Source organism: Mytilus californianus, unplaced genomic scaffold (genome assembly GCF_021869535.1).
Source record: "Mytilus californianus isolate M0D057914Y unplaced genomic scaffold, xbMytCali1.0.p SCAF_4, whole genome shotgun sequence".
NCBI lineage: Eukaryota > Metazoa > Mollusca > Bivalvia > Mytilida > Mytilidae > Mytilus > Mytilus californianus.
This window is the reverse complement of record NW_026262690.1, coordinates 87,812,694-87,840,268: the sequence shown is the minus strand read 5'-3', so window position 1 is coordinate 87,840,268 and position 27,575 is coordinate 87,812,694. Positions and strand designations below refer to the sequence as shown.

General features: G+C 29.3%; 1 long non-coding RNA gene across 11 annotated transcripts in view; it reads left to right on the top strand.

Annotated features, from left to right (window-relative positions):
- LOC127738851 (uncharacterized) overlaps window positions 1-24,969 on the top strand; it is a 59,874-nt gene extending 34,905 nt beyond the window's left edge. For 6 of the 11 annotated variants that reach the window (XR_008000179.1, XR_008000180.1, XR_008000178.1 and 3 more), the window contains exons 9-11: window positions 23,418-23,497; window positions 23,802-23,877; window positions 24,133-24,969. This is a non-coding gene — a long non-coding RNA (uncharacterized LOC127738851). The remainder of the gene's footprint in view (window positions 1-23,417; window positions 23,498-23,801; window positions 23,878-24,132) is intronic. The other 5 variants (XR_008000183.1, XR_008000188.1, XR_008000181.1 and 2 more) reach the window with 1 other exon arrangement.
- Window positions 24,970-27,575: the final 2,606 nt, after the last annotated feature.

Below are 27,575 nucleotides of genomic sequence, written 5' to 3'. Positions count from 1 at the left end.
ACAATGAAGATGCTTTCATGGTATATAGCACACGAAGATACATATCATGTAAGTATTTGGTCATTATAATTGTACTTTTATATCTTTTTATATGTGGAAGGTAACAAAAATCAGTTTTCCCCTTGAACAACCATTTAAAATTTTATTACAAATTTGTCTAATATTTCTTTTATTCAAATATTTACTGTAATAAGTTAAGTAATTGTAAATATACTAAGTCTCAAATTTAGGATTTGACAAAACATGCATCACATTAATTTCTGAATTGATTGCAATAGCAAATATTCCCTATTTAAAGCTGATACTAATTTACAATTTTTGTTTTTCATACAGATACAGCCTAAATATATTACTCTTCGACAATGAGATGGTTTCATTGTATATAGCACATTAGGATTAGTTACATGTATGTATTTATTCATTACAATTTTTTTCTTTAAACTAGGTTTATATTTGTTAGGCATTAAAAATCAGTTTTCACTGAAACAACAGATTGAAGCTTTATAACAAATTGGTTTAAAATTTCTTTTATTTTTATTTATATCCTAATGAAGTATATTTTAATAAGAATGTATAGGTATTGTAGATATACGTCTCCAATTTAGGATTTGACATAAAACACGCATCACATTAATTTTTGAATTGATTGCAACAGCAAATAGCTTTAATTTTGAAGCTGTAACTAATTTCAAATATATGTTTTTGTTACAGATAGCCTAAATATGTAAGACTCCTATACCATGAAAGATGCTTCCATTGCAGATAGCATATTAGGATTAGTCACATGTAAGTATTTATTCATAACAATTGTTCTTAAAAACTATGTTTATATTTGTTAGGTAATAAAAATCAGTTTTTCCTGGAACAACAGCTTGAAATTTTATTACAAATTGGTCCTACATTTCATTTATTGAAATATTCACTGTAATGAGATATATTTTAATAAGAATTCAAAACGGAAAGCCCTAATCAAATGGCAAAAGCAAAAGCTCAAACACATCAAATGAATGGATAACAACTGTTATATTCCTGACTTTGTACAGGCATTTTCTTATGTAGAAAATGGTGGATTAAACCTGGTTTTAAAGTTAGCTAAACTTCTCGCTTGTATGACAGTCTCATCAAATTCCATTATATTGACAGTGATGTGTGAACAAAACAAACCGACACAATAGGTAAACATGTCACAAATAGGGGCACAACAGCAACACGAACCGTACCAAAAACGGGGTGTGATCTCAGGTGCTCCGGAAGGGTAAGCAGATTCTGCTCCACATGTGGCACCCGCCGTGTTGCTCATGTTATAACAAAGCTGGTAAATAGTCTTAATTCGGTAGGTCACATTCGTGAAAAGGGAATGGGATTGTAGTTACGACATAAGGAACACGAAGTGATGATTTCAACTTTACCATTTGGAACTCTTGGTTTTGTATGGTGATTGTAAAAATTCTTGTCTCCAATGAAGGATTTGACATAAAACATGCATCACATTAAGTTCTGAATTGATTGCAACAGCAAATAGTCTGGATTAAAAGCTGAAATTAATGTATATTTTTTTTTTTTTCGTTGCAGATAGCCTAAATATGTAAGACTCCTATGCCATGAAAGATGCTTCCATTGTAGATGCACATTAGGAATAGTCACATGTAGGTATTTGGTCATTACAATTTTTTCTTAAAACAATATTTATATTTGTTAGGTAATAAAAATTGGTTTTTTTCTGAAACCACAGATTGAAGCTTTATAACAAATTGGGCTAAAATTTCTTTCATTCAAATTTATACTCTAATGCTGAATATTTTGATAAGAATGTATAGTAATTGTTTTTATACTTTTTGGGATTTAACATAAAACATGCATCACATTATTTTCTGAATTGATTGCAACAGCAAAAAGTCTGGATTTAAAGCGGAAACTTAATTTATAATTTTTGTTTTTGTTACAGATTATACAGCCTAAATATGTAACACTCCTATACCATGAAAGATGCTGTCATTGTAGATAGCACATTAGGATGTTGCACATGTAGGTATTTGGTCATTACAATTTTTCTTAAAACTATGTTTATGTTTGTTAGGTAATAAAAATCCATTTTTTTCCTGAACAGTTTGACAAAAAGATGCTTTATGTTAAAATGGGTCTCGTAAAAGCAGACCTCTGCAGAGAGCAAACTTTAGATTTTGATATAACATTGATGAATTTAATGGGCGCTAATCTCGTGAAAACAGATCCCCCAACAGAGCTGATTACATAGTATGATGAAAACTTGTGTTTATGGTGAAATGTATTTAGTTTTTTGTCTGGCTCCATTTCATTATCAACCAATTTGAAACTTTATTACAAATTGGTCTAAAAATATTTTTTTCAAATTTACATTCTATTGAAATATATTCTTAATGGAATGTATAGTAATTATAAATATTCTTGTCCAACATGCAAAAGATTAAATTATGAAAAAATTGCAACAGCAAATAGACTCTCAAGCTGATATTAAGTGATAGTTTTTGTTAAAGATACAGCCTAAATATGTTGCACTCCTAGACAGAAGAAGATGGATTCATGGCACATAGGAAGAGTCAACATGTAAGTATTTGGTAATTACAATTGTACTTAAAACTATGTTAATATTTGGAAGTCAATAAAAATCTGTTTTCACTGAAACAATAGCTTAAAATTTTATTACAAATTGGTCTAAAATATCTTTTATTCGAATTTCAAATGTGGTATATTTTAATAAGAATGAAAGAGTAATTGTAAATTAATTGTCCGTAATTTAAGATTTAACATAAAACGTGAATCACATTAATTTTTTAATTTTTTCAACAGCCATTAAATATTCTCTATCTAAAGCTGATGCTTATTTAAATTTTTTCTTTTGTAACACATACAGCCCAGATATGTTCCACTCCCACACAATGTAGATGGTTTCATGGTAGATGGCACATTAGGATGTTTAACATGTAAGTATTTAGTCATTACAATTGTACTTTAGACTGTTTATATGTGTTGGTTAATAAATATCAGTTTTCCCTGGAACAACAGCTAAAATAAAATTTTATTTCAAATTAGTGTACATATTTTTTTTTTTGTTCAAATTTATAGTCTATTGAAGTAAATTTTAACATGAATGCGTAGTAATTGTAAATATACTTCGAGTCCAATTTAGGATTTGACATGAAATATGAGTGACATTTATTTATAATTGATTGCAACAGCCAATAGTCTCTATTTGAAGCTGGTAAAGTCTTTCCACTTTTCCGTGAAAAGACTTAATGCTTTTGTTGTGATTATTATAATTTGTTTTTTCTTCCGCCTAATTTTTTTCCTTCACTGTTTGGTTGTTTTGCAAGATGTCGCTTAGATATTTGGTATATGATATCAAACAGTTTATACGCTCTTGAAACTGACACTGCTTAACCGAATACTTTTTTATGTAAGAGTTATCTCCCCGAACACTGTATTTCTTGATATTTCTTATTCTTCGCAACCTTAGAAGAAACCGACTAATTTATTTTTTCAAATTACTCGTTATATCCTGGATGTTACGTTTCATTTTGACTGAAGCGTTGCGAAGACTCCATATGAGAGTTATTCCCCCTTATGTATTTGAAATAAGTGATATGTATTTGTAACTTGTAAACCATAAGTGATAGAGACCTAGGGTGTTTTGGTTTGAGGTCATTGGTCAACTTAAAGAAAATTTAGGTCAAGGTCCTCTTCTTAATTTTTATTTTGACTTATTTCTTATCAGAGGCCGTATAAGATATTGACAAAATATTTTTACTAAATTGTTATATGCAAACTGTCGTAACACATGATTTTTGGTTGAACGCGTACGTTGACATGAAATGGGAGTTTCTTCCCCTCTCATATTTAAAGCTAGTTGTATGATGATATTACTCATTAACCATATTTAGTAGAGACCTAGGGTTTTTTATTTGAGGTCCTTTATGAACTTGAAATATAGGTCAAGGGCATAGGTAAATTTGACGTTCTAGATTTTGACCTTAGCATTAACTTTATTTTTATAAATGATAGAGCCAAAGAACTTCTTGCATTAGGTTGCAAGCCATATGACCTTGAAAAAGCCAACCAGAAGTGACCTTGTGTGAACCGGAAGTAGCTATTTTTTGTGCTTATTTAATGTAAAAGTATATAGAACCATATATTTTTGGAATCCGTGTCAAGTAACCTATCATATTATACAAGAAGTAATATTTTTCTAAACCGGAAGTATCAAATTATCTCCCTTATTTCGGACAAAAGTGTATAGAAACCATATATTTTTTTGAATCGGTACTCACTATAATCTAAGACTGGAAATGACATTTTAGACTCGATTTTGATATTTTTAGATACAGCCTAAATATGTTACACTCCTAGACAATGAAGATGGTTTCATGGTAGATTGATCACTCATCTGGAGACATAGCATGTAAGTATTTGGTATTTTTAATTGTTCCTTAAACTATGTTTATATGGTTTGCAGGTAACAAAAATCAGTTTTCCCTGGAACAACAGCTTAAATCAGATTTGATTACAAATTGGTTTTAAATTTCTTTTATTCAAATTTATACTCTTATGAAGATAAGTTTAATGATAATGTATAGAAATTGTTTATATACTTGTCTTCAAATTAGGATTTGTCATAAAAAACGAATCATATTAATTTTGAATTAATTGCAACAATCAATATTCTCTATTTAAAGCTGATACTGATTTCGAATTTTTGTTTTTGTTAGATACTGACTAGATATGTTACACTCCTTGACAATGAAGATGCTTTCATGGTATATAGCACACGAAGATACATATCATGTAAGTATTTGGTCATTATAATTGTACTTTTATATCTTTTTATATGTGGAAGGTAACAAAAATCAGTTTTCCCCTTGAACAACCATTTAAAATTTTATTACAAATTTGTCTAATATTTCTTTTATTCAAATATTTACTGTAATAAGTTAAGTAATTGTAAATATACTAAGTCTCAAATTTAGGATTTGACAAAACATGCATCACATTAATTTCTGAATTGATTGCAATAGCAAATATTCCCTATTTAAAGCTGATACTAATTTACAATTTTTGTTTTTCATACAGATACAGCCTAAATATATTACTCTTCGACAATGAGATGGTTTCATTGTATATAGCACATTAGGATTAGTTACATGTATGTATTTATTCATTACAATTTTTTTCTTTAAACTAGGTTTATATTTGTTAGGCATTAAAAATCAGTTTTCACTGAAACAACAGATTGAAGCTTTATAACAAATTGGTTTAAAATTTCTTTTATTTTTATTTATATCCTAATGAAGTATATTTTAATAAGAATGTATAGGTATTGTAGATATACGTCTCCAATTTAGGATTTGACATAAAACACGCATCACATTAATTTTTGAATTGATTGCAACAGCAAATAGCTTTAATTTTGAAGCTGTAACTAATTTCAAATATATGTTTTTGTTACAGATAGCCTAAATATGTAAGACTCCTATACCATGAAAGATGCTTCCATTGCAGATAGCATATTAGGATTAGTCACATGTAAGTATTTATTCATAACAATTGTTCTTAAAAACTATGTTTATATTTGTTAGGTAATAAAAATCAGTTTTTCCTGGAACAACAGCTTGAAATTTTATTACAAATTGGTCCTACATTTCATTTATTGAAATATTCACTGTAATGAGATATATTTTAATAAGAATTCAAAACGGAAAGTCCTAATCAAATGGCAAAAGCAAAAGCTCAAACACATCAAATGAATGGATAACAACTGTTATATTCCTGACTTTGTACAGGCATTTTCTTATGTAGAAAATGGTGGATTAAACCTGGTTTTAAAGTTAGCTAAACTTCTCGCTTGTATGACAGTCTCATCAAATTCCATTATATTGACAGTGATGTGTGAACAAAACAAACCGACACAATAGGTAAACATGTCACAAATAGGGGCACAACAGCAACACGAACCGTACCAAAAACGGGGTGTGATCTCAGGTGCTCCGGAAGGGTAAGCAGATTCTGCTCCACATGTGGCACCCGCCGTGTTGCTCATGTTATAACAAAGCTGGTAAATAGTCTTAATTCGGTAGGTCACATTCGTGAAAAGGGAATGGGATTGTAGTTACGACATAAGGAACACGAAGTGATGATTTCAACTTTACCATTTGGAACTCTTGGTTTTGTATGGTGATTGTAAAAATTCTTGTCTCCAATGAAGGATTTGACATAAAACATGCATCACATTAAGTTCTGAATTGATTGCAACAGCAAATAGTCTGGATTAAAAGCTGAAATTAATGTATATTTTTTTTTTTTTCGTTGCAGATAGCCTAAATATGTAAGACTCCTATGCCATGAAAGATGCTTCCATTGTAGATGCACATTAGGAATAGTCACATGTAGGTATTTGGTCATTACAATTTTTTCTTAAAACAATATTTATATTTGTTAGGTAATAAAAATTGGTTTTTTTCTGAAACCACAGATTGAAGCTTTATAACAAATTGGGCTAAAATTTCTTTCATTCAAATTTATACTCTAATGCTGAATATTTTGATAAGAATGTATAGTAATTGTTTTTATACTTTTTGGGATTTAACATAAAACATGCATCACATTATTTTCTGAATTGATTGCAACAGCAAAAAGTCTGGATTTAAAGCGGAAACTTAATTTATAATTTTTGTTTTTGTTACAGATTATACAGCCTAAATATGTAACACTCCTATACCATGAAAGATGCTGTCATTGTAGATAGCACATTAGGATGTTGCACATGTAGGTATTTGGTCATTACAATTTTTCTTGAAACTATGTTTATGTTTGTTAGGTAATAAAAATCCATTTTTTTCCTGAACAGTTTGACAAAAAGATGCTTTATGTTAAAATGGGTCTCGTAAAAGCAGACCTCTGCAGAGAGCAAACTTTAGATTTTGATATAACATTGATGAATTTAATGGGCGCTAATCTCGTGAAAACAGATCCCCCAACAGAGCTGATTACATAGTATGATGAAAACTTGTGTTTATGGTGAAATGTATTTAGTTTTTTGTCTGGCTCCATTTCATTATCAACCAATTTGAAACTTTATTACAAATTGGTCTAAAAATATTTTTTTCAAATTTACATTCTATTGAAATATATTCTTAATGGAATGTATAGTAATTATAAATATTCTTGTCCAACATGCAAAAGATTAAATTATGAAAAAATTGCAACAGCAAATAGACTCTCAAGCTGATATTAAGTGATAGTTTTTGTTAAAGATACAGCCTAAATATGTTGCACTCCTAGACAGAAGAAGATGGATTCATGGCACATAGGAAGAGTCAACATGTAAGTATTTGGTAATTACAATTGTACTTAAAACTATGTTAATATTTGGAAGTCAATAAAAATCTGTTTTCACTGAAACAATAGCTTAAAATTTTATTACAAATTGGTCTAAAATATCTTTTATTCGAATTTCAAATGTGGTATATTTTAATAAGAATGAAAGAGTAATTGTAAATTAATTGTCCGTAATTTAAGATTTAACATAAAACGTGAATCACATTAATTTTTTAATTTTTTCAACAGCCATTAAATATTCTCTATCTAAAGCTGATGCTTATTTAAATTTTTTCTTTTGTAACACATACAGCCCAGATATGTTCCACTCCCACACAATGTAGATGGTTTCATGGTAGATGGCACATTAGGATGTTTAACATGTAAGTATTTAGTCATTACAATTGTACTTTAGACTGTTTATATGTGTTGGTTAATAAATATCAGTTTTCCCTGGAACAACAGCTAAAATAAAATTTTATTTCAAATTAGTGTACATATTTTTTTTTTTGTTCAAATTTATAGTCTATTGAAGTAAATTTTAACATGAATGCGTAGTAATTGTAAATATACTTCGAGTCCAATTTAGGATTTGACATGAAATATGAGTGACATTTATTTATAATTGATTGCAACAGCCAATAGTCTCTATTTGAAGCTGGTAAAGTCTTTCCACTTTTCCGTGAAAAGACTTAATGCTTTTGTTGTGATTATTATAATTTGTTTTTTCTTCCGCCTAATTTTTTTCCTTCACTGTTTGGTTGTTTTGCAAGATGTCGCTTAGATATTTGGTATATGATATCAAACAGTTTATACGCTCTTGAAACTGACACTGCTTAACCGAATACTTTTTTATGTAAGAGTTATCTCCCCGAACACTGTATTTCTTGATATTTCTTATTCTTCGCAACCTTAGAAGAAACCGACTAATTTATTTTTTCAAATTACTCGTTATATCCTGGATGTTACGTTTCATTTTGACTGAAGCGTTGCGAAGACTCCATATGAGAGTTATTCCCCCTTATGTATTTGAAATAAGTGATATGTATTTGTAACTTGTAAACCATAAGTGATAGAGACCTAGGGTGTTTTGGTTTGAGGTCATTGGTCAACTTAAAGAAAATTTAGGTCAAGGTCCTCTTCTTAATTTTTATTTTGACTTATTTCTTATCAGAGGCCGTATAAGATATTGACAAAATATTTTTACTAAATTGTTATATGCAAACTGTCGTAACACATGATTTTTGGTTGAACGCGTACGTTGACATGAAATGGGAGTTTCTTCCCCTCTCATATTTAAAGCTAGTTGTATGATGATATTACTCATTAACCATATTTAGTAGAGACCTAGGGTTTTTTATTTGAGGTCCTTTATGAACTTGAAATATAGGTCAAGGGCATAGGTAAATTTGACGTTCTAGATTTTGACCTTAGCATTAACTTTATTTTTATAAATGATAGAGCCAAAGAACTTCTTGCATTAGGTTGCAAGCCATATGACCTTGAAAAAGCCAACCAGAAGTGACCTTGTGTGAACCGGAAGTAGCTATTTTTTGTGCTTATTTAATGTAAAAGTATATAGAACCATATATTTTTGGAATCCGTGTCAAGTAACCTATCATATTATACAAGAAGTAATATTTTTCTAAACCGGAAGTATCAAATTATCTCCCTTATTTCGGACAAAAGTGTATAGAAACCATATATTTTTTTGAATCGGTACTCACTATAATCTAAGACTGGAAATGACATTTTAGACTCGATTTTGATATTTTTAGATACAGCCTAAATATGTTACACTCCTAGACAATGAAGATGGTTTCATGGTAGATTGATCACTCATCTGGAGACATAGCATGTAAGTATTTGGTATTTTTAATTGTTCCTTAAACTATGTTTATATGGTTTGCAGGTAACAAAAATCAGTTTTCCCTGGAACAACAGCTTAAATCAGATTTGATTACAAATTGGTTTTAAATTTCTTTTATTCAAATTTATACTCTTATGAAGATAAGTTTAATGATAATGTATAGAAATTGTTTATATACTTGTCTTCAAATTAGGATTTGTCATAAAAAACGAATCATATTAATTTTGAATTAATTGCAACAATCAATATTCTCTATTTAAAGCTGATACTGATTTCGAATTTTTGTTTTTGTTAGATACTGACTAGATATGTTACACTCCTTGACAATGAAGATGCTTTCATGGTATATAGCACACGAAGATACATATCATGTAAGTATTTGGTCATTATAATTGTACTTTTATATCTTTTTATATGTGGAAGGTAACAAAAATCAGTTTTCCCCTTGAACAACCATTTAAAATTTTATTACAAATTTGTCTAATATTTCTTTTATTCAAATATTTACTGTAATAAGTTAAGTAATTGTAAATATACTAAGTCTCAAATTTAGGATTTGACAAAACATGCATCACATTAATTTCTGAATTGATTGCAATAGCAAATATTCCCTATTTAAAGCTGATACTAATTTACAATTTTTGTTTTTCATACAGATACAGCCTAAATATATTACTCTTCGACAATGAGATGGTTTCATTGTATATAGCACATTAGGATTAGTTACATGTATGTATTTATTCATTACAATTTTTTTCTTTAAACTAGGTTTATATTTGTTAGGCATTAAAAATCAGTTTTCACTGAAACAACAGATTGAAGCTTTATAACAAATTGGTTTAAAATTTCTTTTATTTTTATTTATATCCTAATGAAGTATATTTTAATAAGAATGTATAGGTATTGTAGATATACGTCTCCAATTTAGGATTTGACATAAAACACGCATCACATTAATTTTTGAATTGATTGCAACAGCAAATAGCTTTAATTTTGAAGCTGTAACTAATTTCAAATATATGTTTTTGTTACAGATAGCCTAAATATGTAAGACTCCTATACCATGAAAGATGCTTCCATTGCAGATAGCATATTAGGATTAGTCACATGTAAGTATTTATTCATAACAATTGTTCTTAAAAACTATGTTTATATTTGTTAGGTAATAAAAATCAGTTTTTCCTGGAACAACAGCTTGAAATTTTATTACAAATTGGTCCTACATTTCATTTATTGAAATATTCACTGTAATGAGATATATTTTAATAAGAATTCAAAACGGAAAGTCCTAATCAAATGGCAAAAGCAAAAGCTCAAACACATCAAATGAATGGATAACAACTGTTATATTCCTGACTTTGTACAGGCATTTTCTTATGTAGAAAATGGTGGATTAAACCTGGTTTTAAAGTTAGCTAAACTTCTCGCTTGTATGACAGTCTCATCAAATTCCATTATATTGACAGTGATGTGTGAACAAAACAAACCGACACAATAGGTAAACATGTCACAAATAGGGGCACAACAGCAACACGAACCGTACCAAAAACGGGGTGTGATCTCAGGTGCTCCGGAAGGGTAAGCAGATTCTGCTCCACATGTGGCACCCGCCGTGTTGCTCATGTTATAACAAAGCTGGTAAATAGTCTTAATTCGGTAGGTCACATTCGTGAAAAGGGAATGGGATTGTAGTTACGACATAAGGAACACGAAGTGATGATTTCAACTTTACCATTTGGAACTCTTGGTTTTGTATGGTGATTGTAAAAATTCTTGTCTCCAATGAAGGATTTGACATAAAACATGCATCACATTAAGTTCTGAATTGATTGCAACAGCAAATAGTCTGGATTAAAAGCTGAAATTAATGTATATTTTTTTTTTTTTCGTTGCAGATAGCCTAAATATGTAAGACTCCTATGCCATGAAAGATGCTTCCATTGTAGATGCACATTAGGAATAGTCACATGTAGGTATTTGGTCATTACAATTTTTTCTTAAAACAATATTTATATTTGTTAGGTAATAAAAATTGGTTTTTTTCTGAAACCACAGATTGAAGCTTTATAACAAATTGGGCTAAAATTTCTTTCATTCAAATTTATACTCTAATGCTGAATATTTTGATAAGAATGTATAGTAATTGTTTTTATACTTTTTGGGATTTAACATAAAACATGCATCACATTATTTTCTGAATTGATTGCAACAGCAAAAAGTCTGGATTTAAAGCGGAAACTTAATTTATAATTTTTGTTTTTGTTACAGATTATACAGCCTAAATATGTAACACTCCTATACCATGAAAGATGCTGTCATTGTAGATAGCACATTAGGATGTTGCACATGTAGGTATTTGGTCATTACAATTTTTCTTGAAACTATGTTTATGTTTGTTAGGTAATAAAAATCCATTTTTTTCCTGAACAGTTTGACAAAAAGATGCTTTATGTTAAAATGGGTCTCGTAAAAGCAGACCTCTGCAGAGAGCAAACTTTAGATTTTGATATAACATTGATGAATTTAATGGGCGCTAATCTCGTGAAAACAGATCCCCCAACAGAGCTGATTACATAGTATGATGAAAACTTGTGTTTATGGTGAAATGTATTTAGTTTTTTGTCTGGCTCCATTTCATTATCAACCAATTTGAAACTTTATTACAAACAATATTTTTTTCAAATTTACATTCTATTGAAATATATTCTTAATGGAATGTATAGTAATTATAAATATTCTTGTCCAACATGCAAAAGATTAAATTATGAAAAAATTGCAACAGCAAATAGACTCTCAAGCTGATATTAAGTGATAGTTTTTGTTAAAGATACAGCCTAAATATGTTGCACTCCTAGACAGAAGAAGATGGATTCATGGCACATAGGAAGAGTCAACATGTAAGTATTTGGTAATTACAATTGTACTTAAAACTATGTTAATATTTGGAAGTCAATAAAAATCTGTTTTCACTGAAACAATAGCTTAAAATTTTATTACAAATTGGTCTAAAATATCTTTTATTCGAATTTCAAATGTGGTATATTTTAATAAGAATGAAAGAGTAATTGTAAATTAATTGTCCGTAATTTAAGATTTAACATAAAACGTGAATCACATTAATTTTTTAATTTTTTCAACAGCCATTAAATATTCTCTATCTAAAGCTGATGCTTATTTAAATTTTTTCTTTTGTAACACATACAGCCCAGATATGTTCCACTCCCACACAATGTAGATGGTTTCATGGTAGATGGCACATTAGGATGTTTAACATGTAAGTATTTAGTCATTACAATTGTACTTTAGACTGTTTATATGTGTTGGTTAATAAATATCAGTTTTCCCTGGAACAACAGCTAAAATAAAATTTTATTTCAAATTAGTGTACATATTTTTTTTTTTGTTCAAATTTATAGTCTATTGAAGTAAATTTTAACATGAATGCGTAGTAATTGTAAATATACTTCGAGTCCAATTTAGGATTTGACATGAAATATGAGTGACATTTATTTATAATTGATTGCAACAGCCAATAGTCTCTATTTGAAGCTGGTAAAGTCTTTCCACTTTTCCGTGAAAAGACTTAATGCTTTTGTTGTGATTATTATAATTTGTTTTTTCTTCCGCCTAATTTTTTTCCTTCACTGTTTGGTTGTTTTGCAAGATGTCGCTTAGATATTTGGTATATGATATCAAACAGTTTATACGCTCTTGAAACTGACACTGCTTAACCGAATACTTTTCTATGTAAGAGTTATCTCCCCGAACACTGTATTTCTTGATATTTCTTATTCTTCGCAACCTTAGAAGAAACCGACTAATTTATTTTTTCAAATTACTCGTTATATCCTGGATGTTACGTTTCATTTTGACTGAAGCGTTGCGAAGACTCCATATGAGAGTTATTCCCCCTTATGTATTTGAAATAAGTGATATGTATTTGTAACTTGTAAACCATAAGTGATAGAGACCTAGGGTGTTTTGGTTTGAGGTCATTGGTCAACTTAAAGAAAATTTAGGTCAAGGTCCTCTTCTTAATTTTTATTTTGACTTATTTCTTATCAGAGGCCGTATAAGATATTGACAAAATATTTTTACTAAATTGTTATATGCAAACTGTCGTAACACATGATTTTTGGTTGAACGCGTACGTTGACATGAAATGGGAGTTTCTTCCCCTCTCATATTTAAAGCTAGTTGTATGATGATATTACTCATTAACCATATTTAGTAGAGACCTAGGGTTTTTTATTTGAGGTCCTTTATGAACTTGAAATATAGGTCAAGGGCATAGGTAAATTTGACGTTCTAGATTTTGACCTTAGCATTAACTTTATTTTTATAAATGATAGAGCCAAAGAACTTCTTGCATTAGGTTGCAAGCCATATGACCTTGAAAAAGCCAACCAGAAGTGACCTTGTGTGAACCGGAAGTAGCTATTTTTTGTGCTTATTTAATGTAAAAGTATATAGAACCATATATTTTTGGAATCCGTGTCAAGTAACCTATCATATTATACAAGAAGTAATATTTTTCTAAACCGGAAGTATCAAATTATCTCCCTTATTTCGGACAAAAGTGTATAGAAACCATATATTTTTTTGAATCGGTACTCACTATAATCTAAGACTGGAAATGACATTTTAGACTCGATTTTGATATTTTTAGATACAGCCTAAATATGTTACACTCCTAGACAATGAAGATGGTTTCATGGTAGATTGATCACTCATCTGGAGACATAGCATGTAAGTATTTGGTATTTTTAATTGTTCCTTAAACTATGTTTATATGGTTTGCAGGTAACAAAAATCAGTTTTCCCTGGAACAACAGCTTAAATTAGATTTGATTACAAATTGGTTTTAAATTTCTTTTATTCAAATTTATACTCTTATGAAGATAAGTTTAATGATAATGTATAGAAATTGTTTATATACTTGTCTTCAAATTAGGATTTGTCATAAAAAACGAATCATATTAATTTTGAATTAATTGCAACAATCAATATTCTCTATTTAAAGCTGATACTGATTTCGAATTTTTGTTTTTGTTAGATACAGACTAGATATGTTACACTCCTTGACAATGAAGATGCTTTCATGGTATATAGCACACGAAGATACATATCATGTAAGTATTTGGTCATTATAATTGTACTTTTATATCTTTTTATATGTGGAAGGTAACAAAAATCAGTTTTCCCCTTGAACAACCATTTAAAATTTTATTACAAATTTGTCTAATATTTCTTTTATTCAAATATTTACTGTAATAAGTTAAGTAATTGTAAATATACTAAGTCTCAAATTTAGGATTTGACAAAACATGCATCACATTAATTTCTGAATTGATTGCAATAGCAAATATTCCCTATTTAAAGCTGATACTAATTTACAATTTTTGTTTTTCATACAGATATATCCTAAATATATTACTCTTCGACAATGAGATGGTTTCATTGTATATAGCACATTAGGATTAGTTACATGTATGTATTTATTCATTACAATTTTTTTCTTTAAACTAGGTTTATATTTGTTAGGCATTAAAAATCAGTTTTCACTGAAACAACAGATTGAAGCTTTATAACAAATTGGTTTAAAATTTCTTTTATTTTTATTTATATCCTAATGAAGTATATTTTAATAAGAATGTATAGGTATTGTAGATATACGTCTCCAATTTAGGATTTGACATAAAACACGCATCACATTAATTTTTGAATTGATTGCAACAGCAAATAGCTTTAATTTTGAAGCTGTAACTAATTTCAAATATATGTTTTTGTTACAGATAGCCTAAATATGTAAGACTCCTATACCATGAAAGATGCTTCCATTGCAGATAGCATATTAGGATTAGTCACATGTAAGTATTTATTCATAACAATTGTTCTTAAAAACTATGTTTATATTTGTTAGGTAATAAAAATCAGTTTTTCCTGGAACAACAGCTTGAAATTTTATTACAAATTGGTCCTACATTTCATTTATTGAAATATTCACTGTAATGAGATATATTTTAATAAGAATTCAAAACGGAAAGCCCTAATCAAATGGCAAAAGCAAAAGCTCAAACACATCAAATGAATGGATAACAACTGTTATATTCCTGACTTTGTACAGGCATTTTCTTATGTAGAAAATGGTGGATTAAACCTGGTTTTAAAGTTAGCTAAACTTCTCGCTTGTATGACAGTCTCATCAAATTCCATTATATTGACAGTGATGTGTGAACAAAACAAACCGACACAATAGGTAAACATGTCACAAATAGGGGCACAACAGCAACACGAACCGTACCAAAAACGGGGTGTGATCTCAGGTGCTCCGGAAGGGTAAGCAGATTCTGCTCCACATGTGGCACCCGCCGTGTTGCTCATGTTATAACAAAGCTGGTAAATAGTCTTAATTCGGTAGGTCACATTCGTGAAAAGGGAATGGGATTGTAGTTACGACATAAGGAACACGAAGTGATGATTTCAACTTTACCATTTGGAACTCTTGGTTTTGTATGGTGATTGTAAAAATTCTTGTCTCCAATGAAGGATTTGACATAAAACATGCATCACATTAAGTTCTGAATTGATTGCAACAGCAAATAGTCTGGATTAAAAGCTGAAATTAATGTATATTTTTTTTTTTTTCGTTGCAGATAGCCTAAATATGTAAGACTCCTATGCCATGAAAGATGCTTCCATTGTAGATGCACATTAGGAATAGTCACATGTAGGTATTTGGTCATTACAATTTTTTCTTAAAACAATATTTATATTTGTTAGGTAATAAAAATTGGTTTTTTTCTGAAACCACAGATTGAAGCTTTATAACAAATTGGGCTAAAATTTCTTTCATTCAAATTTATACTCTAATGCTGAATATTTTGATAAGAATGTATAGTAATTGTTTTTATACTTTTTGGGATTTAACATAAAACATGCATCACATTATTTTCTGAATTGATTGCAACAGCAAAAAGTCTGGATTTAAAGCGGAAACTTAATTTATAATTTTTGTTTTTGTTACAGATTATACAGCCTAAATATGTAACACTCCTATACCATGAAAGATGCTGTCATTGTAGATAGCACATTAGGATGTTGCACATGTAGGTATTTGGTCATTACAATTTTTCTTAAAACTATGTTTATGTTTGTTAGGTAATAAAAATCCATTTTTTTCCTGAACAGTTTGACAAAAAGATGCTTTATGTTAAAATGGGTCTCGTAAAAGCAGACCTCTGCAGAGAGCAAACTTTAGATTTTGATATAACATTGATGAATTTAATGGGCGCTAATCTCGTGAAAACAGATCCCCCAACAGAGCTGATTACATAGTATGATGAAAACTTGTGTTTATGGTGAAATGTATTTAGTTTTTTGTCTGGCTCCATTTCATTATCAACCAATTTGAAACTTTATTACAAACAATATTTTTTTCAAATTTACATTCTATTGAAATATATTCTTAATGGAATGTATAGTAATTATAAATATTCTTGTCCAACATGCAAAAGATTAAATTATGAAAAAATTGCAACAGCAAATAGACTCTCAAGCTGATATTAAGTGATAGTTTTTGTTAAAGATACAGCCTAAATATGTTGCACTCCTAGACAGAAGAAGATGGATTCATGGCACATAGGAAGAGTCAACATGTAAGTATTTGGTAATTACAATTGTACTTAAAACTATGTTAATATTTGGAAGTCAATAAAAATCTGTTTTCACTGAAACAATAGCTTAAAATTTTATTACAAATTGGTCTAAAATATCTTTTATTCGAATTTCAAATGTGGTATATTTTAATAAGAATGAAAGAGTAATTGTAAATTAATTGTCCGTAATTTAAGATTTAACATAAAACGTGAATCACATTAATTTTTTAATTTTTTCAACAGCCATTAAATATTCTCTATCTAAAGCTGATGCTTATTTAAATTTTTTCTTTTGTAACACATACAGCCCAGATATGTTCCACTCCCACACAATGTAGATGGTTTCATGGTAGATGGCACATTAGGATGTTTAACATGTAAGTATTTAGTCATTACAATTGTACTTTAGACTGTTTATATGTGTTGGTTAATAAATATCAGTTTTCCCTGGAACAACAGCTAAAATAAAATTTTATTTCAAATTAGTGTACATATTTTTTTTTTTGTTCAAATTTATAGTCTATTGAAGTAAATTTTAACATGAATGCGTAGTAATTGTAAATATACTTCGAGTCCAATTTAGGATTTGACATGAAATATGAGTGACATTTATTTATAATTGATTGCAACAGCCAATAGTCTCTATTTGAAGCTGGTAAAGTCTTTCCACTTTTCCGTGAAAAGACTTAATGCTTTTGTTGTGATTATTATAATTTGTTTTTTCTTCCGCCTAATTTTTTTCCTTCACTGTTTGGTTGTTTTGCAAGATGTCGCTTAGATATTTGGTATATGATATCAAACAGTTTATACGCTCTTGAAACTGACACTGCTTAACCGAATACTTTTCTATGTAAGAGTTATCTCCCCGAACACTGTATTTCTTGATATTTCTTATTCTTCGCAACCTTAGAAGAAACCGACTAATTTATTTTTTCAAATTACTCGTTATATCCTGGATGTTACGTTTCATTTTGACTGAAGCGTTGCGAAGACTCCATATGAGAGTTATTCCCCCTTATGTATTTGAAATAAGTGATATGTATTTGTAACTTGTAAACCATAAGTGATAGAGACCTAGGGTGTTTTGGTTTGAGGTCATTGGTCAACTTAAAGAAAATTTAGGTCAAGGTCCTCTTCTTAATTTTTATTTTGACTTATTTCTTATCAGAGGCCGTATAAGATATTGACAAAATATTTTTACTAAATTGTTATATGCAAACTGTCGTAACACATGATTTTTGGTTGAACGCGTACGTTGACATGAAATGGGAGTTTCTTCCCCTCTCATATTTAAAGCTAGTTGTATGATGATATTACTCATTAACCATATTTAGTAGAGACCTAGGGTTTTTTATTTGAGGTCCTTTATGAACTTGAAATATAGGTCAAGGGCATAGGTAAATTTGACGTTCTAGATTTTGACCTTAGCATTAACTTTATTTTTATAAATGATAGAGCCAAAGAACTTCTTGCATTAGGTTGCAAGCCATATGACCTTGAAAAAGCCAACCAGAAGTGACCTTGTGTGAACCGGAAGTAGCTATTTTTTGTGCTTATTTAATGTAAAAGTATATAGAACCATATATTTTTGGAATCCGTGTCAAGTAACCTATCATATTATACAAGAAGTAATATTTTTCTAAACCGGAAGTATCAAATTATCTCCCTTATTTCGGACAAAAGTGTATAGAAACCATATATTTTTTTGAATCGGTACTCACTATAATCTAAGACTGGAAATGACATTTTAGACTCGATTTTGATATTTTTAGATACAGCCTAAATATGTTACACTCCTAGACAATGAAGATGGTTTCATGGTAGATTGATCACTCATCTGGAGACATAGCATGTAAGTATTTGGTATTTTTAATTGTTCCTTAAACTATGTTTATATGGTTTGCAGGTAACAAAAATCAGTTTTCCCTGGAACAACAGCTTAAATTAGATTTGATTACAAATTGGTTTTAAATTTCTTTTATTCAAATTTATACTCTTATGAAGATAAGTTTAATGATAATGTATAGAAATTGTTTATATACTTGTCTTCAAATTAGGATTTGTCATAAAAAACGAATCATATTAATTTTGAATTAATTGCAACAATCAATATTCTCTATTTAAAGCTGATACTGATTTCGAATTTTTGTTTTTGTTAGATACAGACTAGATATGTTACACTCCTTGACAATGAAGATGCTTTCATGGTATATAGCACACGAAGATACATATCATGTAAGTATTTGGTCATTATAATTGTACTTTTATATCTTTTTATATGTGGAAGGTAACAAAAATCAGTTTTCCCCTTGAACAACCATTTAAAATTTTATTACAAATTTGTCTAATATTTCTTTTATTCAAATATTTACTGTAATAAGTTAAGTAATTGTAAATATACTAAGTCTCAAATTTAGGATTTGACAAAACATGCATCACATTAATTTCTGAATTGATTGCAATAGCAAATATTCCCTATTTAAAGCTGATACTAATTTACAATTTTTGTTTTTTATACAGATACAGCCTAAATATATTACTCTTCGACAATGAGATGGTTTCATTGTATATAGCACATTAGGATTAGTTACATGTATGTATTTATTCATTACAATTTTTTTCTTTAAACTAGGTTTATATTTGTTAGGCATTAAAAATCAGTTTTCACTGAAACAACAGATTGAAGCTTTATAACAAATTGGTTTAAAATTTCTTTTATTTTTATTTATATCCTAATGAAGTATATTTTAATAAGAATGTATAGGTATTGTAGATATACGTCTCCAATTTAGGATTTGACATAAAACACGCATCACATTAATTTTTGAATTGATTGCAACAGCAAATAGCTTTAATTTTGAAGCTGTAACTAATTTCAAATATATGTTTTTGTTACAGATAGCCTAAATATGTAAGACTCCTATACCATGAAAGATGCTTCCATTGCAGATAGCATATTAGGATTAGTCACATGTAAGTATTTATTCATAACAATTGTTCTTAAAAACTATGTTTATATTTGTTAGGTAATAAAAATCAGTTTTTCCTGGAACAACAGCTTGAAATTTTATTACAAATTGGTCCTACATTTCATTTATTGAAATATTCACTGTAATGAGATATATTTTAATAAGAATTCAAAACGGAAAGCCCTAATCAAATGGCAAAAGCAAAAGCTCAAACACATCAAATGAATGGATAACAACTGTTATATTCCTGACTTTGTACAGGCATTTTCTTATGTAGAAAATGGTGGATTAAACCTGGTTTTAAAGTTAGCTAAACTTCTCGCTTGTATGACAGTCTCATCAAATTCCATTATATTGACAGTGATGTGTGAACAAAACAAACCGACACAATAGGTAAACATGTCACAAATAGGGGCACAACAGCAACACGAACCGTACCAAAAACGGGGTGTGATCTCAGGTGCTCCGGAAGGGTAAGCAGATTCTGCTCCACATGTGGCACCCGCCGTGTTGCTCATGTTATAACAAAGCTGGTAAATAGTCTTAATTCGGTAGGTCACATTCGTGAAAAGGGAATGGGATTGTAGTTACGACATAAGGAACACGAAGTGATGATTTCAACTTTACCATTTGGAACTCTTGGTTTTGTATGGTGATTGTAAAAATTCTTGTCTCCAATGAAGGATTTGACATAAAACATGCATCACATTAAGTTCTGAATTGATTGCAACAGCAAATAGTCTGGATTAAAAGCTGAAATTAATGTATATTTTTTTTTTTTTCGTTGCAGATAGCCTAAATATGTAAGACTCCTATGCCATGAAAGATGCTTCCATTGTAGATGCACATTAGGAATAGTCACATGTAGGTATTTGGTCATTACAATTTTTTCTTAAAACAATATTTATATTTGTTAGGTAATAAAAATTGGTTTTTTTCTGAAACCACAGATTGAAGCTTTATAACAAATTGGGCTAAAATTTCTTTCATTCAAATTTATACTCTAATGCTGAATATTTTGATAAGAATGTATAGTAATTGTTTTTATACTTTTTGGGATTTAACATAAAACATGCATCACATTATTTTCTGAATTGATTGCAACAGCAAAAAGTCTGGATTTAAAGCGGAAACTTAATTTATAATTTTTGTTTTTGTTACAGATTATACAGCCTAAATATGTAACACTCCTATACCATGAAAGATGCTGTCATTGTAGATAGCACATTAAGATGTTGCACATGTAGGTATTTGGTCATTACAATTTTTCTTAAAACTATGTTTATGTTTGTTAGGTAATAAAAATCCATTTTTTTCCTGAACAGTTTGACAAAAAGATGCTTTATGTTAAAATGGGTCTCGTAAAAGCAGACCTCTGCAGAGAGCAAACTTTAGATTTTGATATAACATTGATGAATTTAATGGGCGCTAATCTCGTGAAAACAGATCCCCCAACAGAGCTGATTACATAGTATGATGAAAACTTGTGTTTATGGTGAAATGTATTTAGTTTTTTGTCTGGCTCCATTTCATTATCAACCAATTTGAAACTTTATTACAAATTGGTCTAAAAATATTTTTTTCAAATTTACATTCTATTGAAATATATTCTTAATGGAATGTATAGTAATTATAAATATTCTTGTCCAACATGCAAAAGATTAAATTCTGAAAAAATTGCAACAGCAAATAGACTCTCAAGCTGATATTAAGTGATAGTTTTTGTTAAAGATACAGCCTAAATATGTTGCACTCCTAGACAGAAGAAGATGGATTCATGGCACATAGGAAGAGTCAACATGTAAGTATTTGGTAATTACAATTGTACTTAAAACTATGTTAATATTTGGAAGTCAATAAAAATCTGTTTTCACTGAAACAATAGCTTAAAATTTTATTACAAATTGGTCTAAAATATCTTTTATTCGAATTTCAAATGTGGTATATTTTAATAAGAATGAAAGAGTAATTGTAAATTAATTGTCCGTAATTTAAGATTTAACATAAAACGTGAATCACATTAATTTTTTAATTTTTTCAACAGCCATTAAATATTCTTTATCTAAAGCTGATGCTAATTTAAATTTTTTCTTTTGTAACACATACAGCCCAGATATGTTCCACTCCCACACAATGTAGATGGTTTCATGGTAGATGGCACATTAGGATGTTTAACATGTAAGTATTTAGTCATTACAATTGTACTTTAGACTTTATATGTGTTGGGTAATAAATATCAGTTTTCCCTGGAACAACAGCTAAAATAAAATTTTATTTCAAATTAGTGTACATATTTTTTTTTTTGTTCAAATTTATAGTCTATTGAAGTAAATTTTAACATGAATGCATAGTAATTGTAAATATACTTCGAGTCCAATTTAGGATTTGACATAAAATATGAGTGACATTTATTTATAATTGATTGCAACAGCCAATAGTCTCTATTTGAAGCTGGTAAAGTCTTTCCACTTTTCCGTGAAAAGACTTAATGCTTTTGTTGTGATTATTATAATTTGTTTTTTCTTCCGCCTAATTTTTTTCCTTCACTGTTTGGTTGTTTTGCAAGATGTCGCTTAGATATTTGGTATATGATATCAAACAGTTTATACGCTCTTGAAACTGACACTGCTTAACCGAATACTTTTCTATGTAAGAGTTATCTCCCCGAACACTGTTTTTCTTGATATTTCTTATTCTTCGCAACCTTAGAAGAAACCGACTAATTTATTTTTTCAAATTACTCGTTATATCCTGGATGTTACGTTTCATTTTGACTGAAGCGTTGCGAAGACTCCATATGAGAGTTATTCCCCCTTATGTATTTGAAATAAGTGATATGTATTTGTAACTTGTAAACCATAAATGATAGAGACCTAGGGTGTTTTGGTTTGAGGTCATTGGTCAACTTAAAGAAAATTTAGGTCAAGGTCATCTTCTAAATTTTTATTTTGGCTTATTTCTTATCAGAGGCCGTATAAGATATTGACAAAATATTTTTACTAAATTGTTATATGCAAACTGTCGTAACACATGATTTTTGGTTGAACGCGTACCCTGACATAAAATGGGAGTTTCTTCCCCTCTCATATTTAAAACTAGCTGTATGGTGATATTACTCATTAACCATATATAGTATAGACCTAGGGTTTTTTATTTGAGGTCCTTACTTTATGACTTTAAAATATAGGTCAAGGTCATAGGTAAATTTGACGTTCTATATTTTGACTAGCATTAACTTTATTTTTATAAACGATAGAGCCATAGGACTTCTTGCATTTAGTTGCAAGATATATGACCTTGAAAAAGCCAACCAGAAGTGACTTTGTGTGAACCGGAAGTAGCTATTTTCTTTACTTATTTATGTAAAAGTATATAGAACCATATATTTTTGGAATCCGTGTCTAAGTAACCTATCATCATTATACCAGAAGTAATATTTTTTAAACCGAAAGTAACAAATTATCTCCCTTATTGCGGACAAAAGTGTATAGAAACCATATATTTTTGGAATCGGCACTCAGCTATAATCTAAGATTGGAAATGACATTTTAAACTAGATTTTGATATTTTCAGATACAGCCTAAATATGTTACACTCCTAGACAATGAAGATGGTTTCATGGTAGATTGATCACTCCTCTGGATACATAGCATGTAAGTATTTGGTATTTTTAATTGTTCCTTAAACTATGTTTATATGGTTTTCAGGTAACAAATCAGTTTTCCCTGGAACAACAGCTTACATTAGATTTGATTACAAATTGGTTTAAAATTTCTTTTATTCAAATGTATACTCTTATGAAGATAAGTTTAATGATAATGTATAGAAATTGTTTATATACTTGTCTTCAAATTAGGATTTGTCATAAAAATGCATCTTATTAATTTTGAATTAATTGCAACAATCAATATTCTCTATTTAAAGCTGATACTGATTTAGAATTTTTGTTTTTGTTAGATACAGACTAGATATGTTACACTCCTTGACAATGAAGATGCTTTCATGGTACATAGCACACAAAGATACATATCATGTAAGTATTTGGTCATTATAATTGTACTTTTTAACTCTTTTTATATGTGTTAGGTAACAAAAATCAGTTTTCCCCTTGAACAACAGTTTGAAATTTTATTACAAATTTGTCTAACATTTCTTTTATTCAAATATTTACTGTACTGAGGTATATTTTTCATAAGAATGTAAAGTAATTGTAAATATACTAGTCTCCAATTTAGGATTTGACATAAAACATGCATCACATTAATTTTCTGAATTGTTTTTTTTACAGATGCTACTTATATGATATTTCAGTAGTAGAAGGTGCAGCATGGCAGCAATATGATATTTCAATAGTATAAGGTGCAGCATGGCAGCAGAAGATGTTACATGGAGAATCGTGAAGAGACAGTTTAATTCTTTAGAGGATAAATAATATTATAGTTTATAGATTTATAGTTTATAAATTCTTTAAAGTTCAAAATATCAGATGAGAATTTGCCAAGTGCCCTCAATATGTCTACAATGATATAACATTCATAATTACGAATGTATTGTAAACCTCTTTTTCAATATTCATATTAAAGGAAGTAGATTGTCAATTTCGATATTTACTTATTTACCTTAAATTTTATTAAGTAATTGGAACAATATGTCTTTATTTAGATTGTTTGAAATTCAAGTTCAAAATGTATTTACATCAGATAGTTTGGGTTTGCCAGCAACTTCAGTTGTATTATAGTATAGCCAAAAGATCATTTGTTGGTTGTAAATAATGCCAGCTTTGAATAAGATTTTAAAATAGAAACTATCTTCAAATTTGACAAGTTACCATATCTACATATGAATAAATTAGAATAGTCTGTAAATATTCTGTATTTTCCTTTTTGCATCATCTTTTGAGTAACCAAATCAGAACACCCAATTTTGTGAAATACTTTTTCCTGTTATATCTATCATTGCTTTTGTAAGATAAAAAGAAAAATGTATATGCAGTTTTGTTTAATATATTTAAATTAAAAAATTCAATTTCAAATTAACACAAACAAAATTTACTTTAACTTATGGTTTAGTTCATGCACCCTTTAATGTATATCTTAAAAGTTTTGTTGTGGACTAAGCAAATATCAAATTATCATTTCAGAAGTACATTTTGCTTGCATGGTAATATCTTCACTAACATTTAACATAGTGGGTTTTGGAGTTGCTGAGGTAGTTCTTATTGAGGTGTTTCTTTTTTTTTCTACAGAGGAATCAGTGGTTTCTGTCTTCAGGATATGGTTTTTTTCATTCAAAGGGAACTGTCAATGTAATTCTGAAATGATATACATTTGGTATTTTATTGTCATTGAAAAAGAAACAATATTAGTGCATGAACATTTGAACTGTGAATATATAATATTTAAACTTTATAATTTATAATTTTTAAATCTATTTTGGAAATTTACTGTATCAAAATTAAATTGTATTTGACAGTTTGATGGATGGAAATTGAAAATTGGACAAACTTAATTTATGTTCTAAATTTAAGCACAAGTGAAAATAAAATTTCAAATATAAATTTCTGCTTCATTAAAACTTTTGGTTAAATGGATCTGCAAAATCACTGATAGCTAACATGGTTAATCCACTTAATTAGATAGTGTCGTTAAGTATAGTCTAATGAATCCTGTTGATATCCTATTAAAAGTATTGATGTATTATAAATCCTATTCCTAAATCTAACATGTCAGACGCCAGAGACCCCCCTTTGTTATAGAGGGATCGCCCTTGCATCAGTGTCTTACAAATTGTACTGTAATATACTGAACTATAGATTAGCTCAGTGGGTAGATGATAACAATGTACTGGTTGAGGAACAGAATGGTTTACGGCAATTTTTCAGTACAATAGACCAATTATCTACTCTTACTAATTTGATAGATGTGAGAAAAACACTTCCTAAATCAATCTTTTGCACCTTTATTGAATTTAAAAAGGCTTATGACACTACAAAGAGATATTTTATGGTATAAACTAAATAAATTGGTGTTGCACAGACTTTTTGTTCTGCTATTAAGTCAATTTATACAAATGTTCTGTAAGAATAAACAGTCATTTCACAGACTAGCTTGATGTAAACACTGGCTTGAAACAAGGATGTCCCTTGTCGCTCATTTTGTTCAACTTGTATATTAATGATTGAGTAACATTTTTTAAGTCCTTTGACTGCGGAATAGAAATTGGTGATGAAAAACTGTATTTTATTATATGCTGATGACATTTTTATAGCAAACAATGAAAAAGAGCTTACAACTTTTCTTAAATGCCTTTTCTACATGATTTAAAGACAATTGTATTGACAATTAATTCAAACAAGAGTAACATTGTACAATTTAGACCACCATCTATACCTAGATATGATGTAATTTTTAATTTTAATGGTCATACTATTAAGTTTCTAGTAATGATACTTATCTTGGTCTCGTTTTAAACAAGCATTTAGACTATAATATCACTATAAAAGCCGTTGCATCTTCAGCAAATAGAGCTTTAGGGATGGTAATAGCCAAGTGTAAACTTTTAGGTGGTGTTTGTTTTTGATGTATTTGTAAAATTATATGAAAGTTTGGTTTGTCCTATAATAGAATATGAAAAGGTATATGGGGTGTAAAGACATATTCTTGTATAAATTTCATACATAATGGGGCCTGTAGATTTTTTCTAGAAGTAAAAAAATATGCACTAAATGCTGCAGTTACTGGAGACTTGGGTATAATTGTATTTTCCCGCATTTCGTATAGCGGGAAAATATTGTATTGACGGGCACAGGTCGTATGAATATATAATAGGGTCACTTATAGTGACTAATGGGTGTACTTTCTGGTAATAAAGCATAGGGTCACTTTCTATGTGTCGTGAAACGAGTGAACACTCACCTTGCATTTTTGATGTATATACGTTGATAATTTTATTTTTGTATTGCATTTTGATTTACCAATACACACATGTGTTAAGGTGTAGGTCAGAGCACCTGACCCTGGAGACAGGATTGCGCACTTGGCATCCACTGACACAGGTTTCTAGAGCTTTTTGATCGATTATATCGTTTTTTTTTATCTCTAGTTGTTCCTGGCCGGCCCTGACTGTCTATGAAGGGGTGCATTTAGTCAAAAATTGGTTTTGGTGTGGTTAGGATAATCATGGAAGTATTATATTTTACTTCCATGGGATAATATATATACATAGGAATGGTATGATTTTGAATTATATATGCATTGCAATAATAATGATTTATTGAATTTGTGGATATTTATAATACAATCTGGCGTCCATCGAGCATGACGGGCTGTCGGTCGGCAAACTAAGATTATGTTTGCGTTGTTTATATTTGGCATGAGTATGTAGTAAATACCACCTTTTTTTGATAAGCAGTGGAAAAGTATTATTTGTTTGTGGTGTAGATTTAATAATATGAGCTCAAGTCGGATAAATGCAAAAGTTCATTAGTGGGCTGATAGAATGAGTATTAAGCATAAGTGTGTTGAAAACGAACTTTTTAGTAAGGAAAACCTTCTCTGAAGTCATTTATCGTGTCCTGAAAATATGGACACTAATAATGTTAAACTTTTAATGTCAAAATACATTTCAGTCACAGAAGTGCTTTTCTCAAATTTAGATGTGGTGTTGCTCCACTAAGGATTTAAACTGGGAAATATGTAAATATTGTTTTAGAGTGTGCCATATATGTTATAG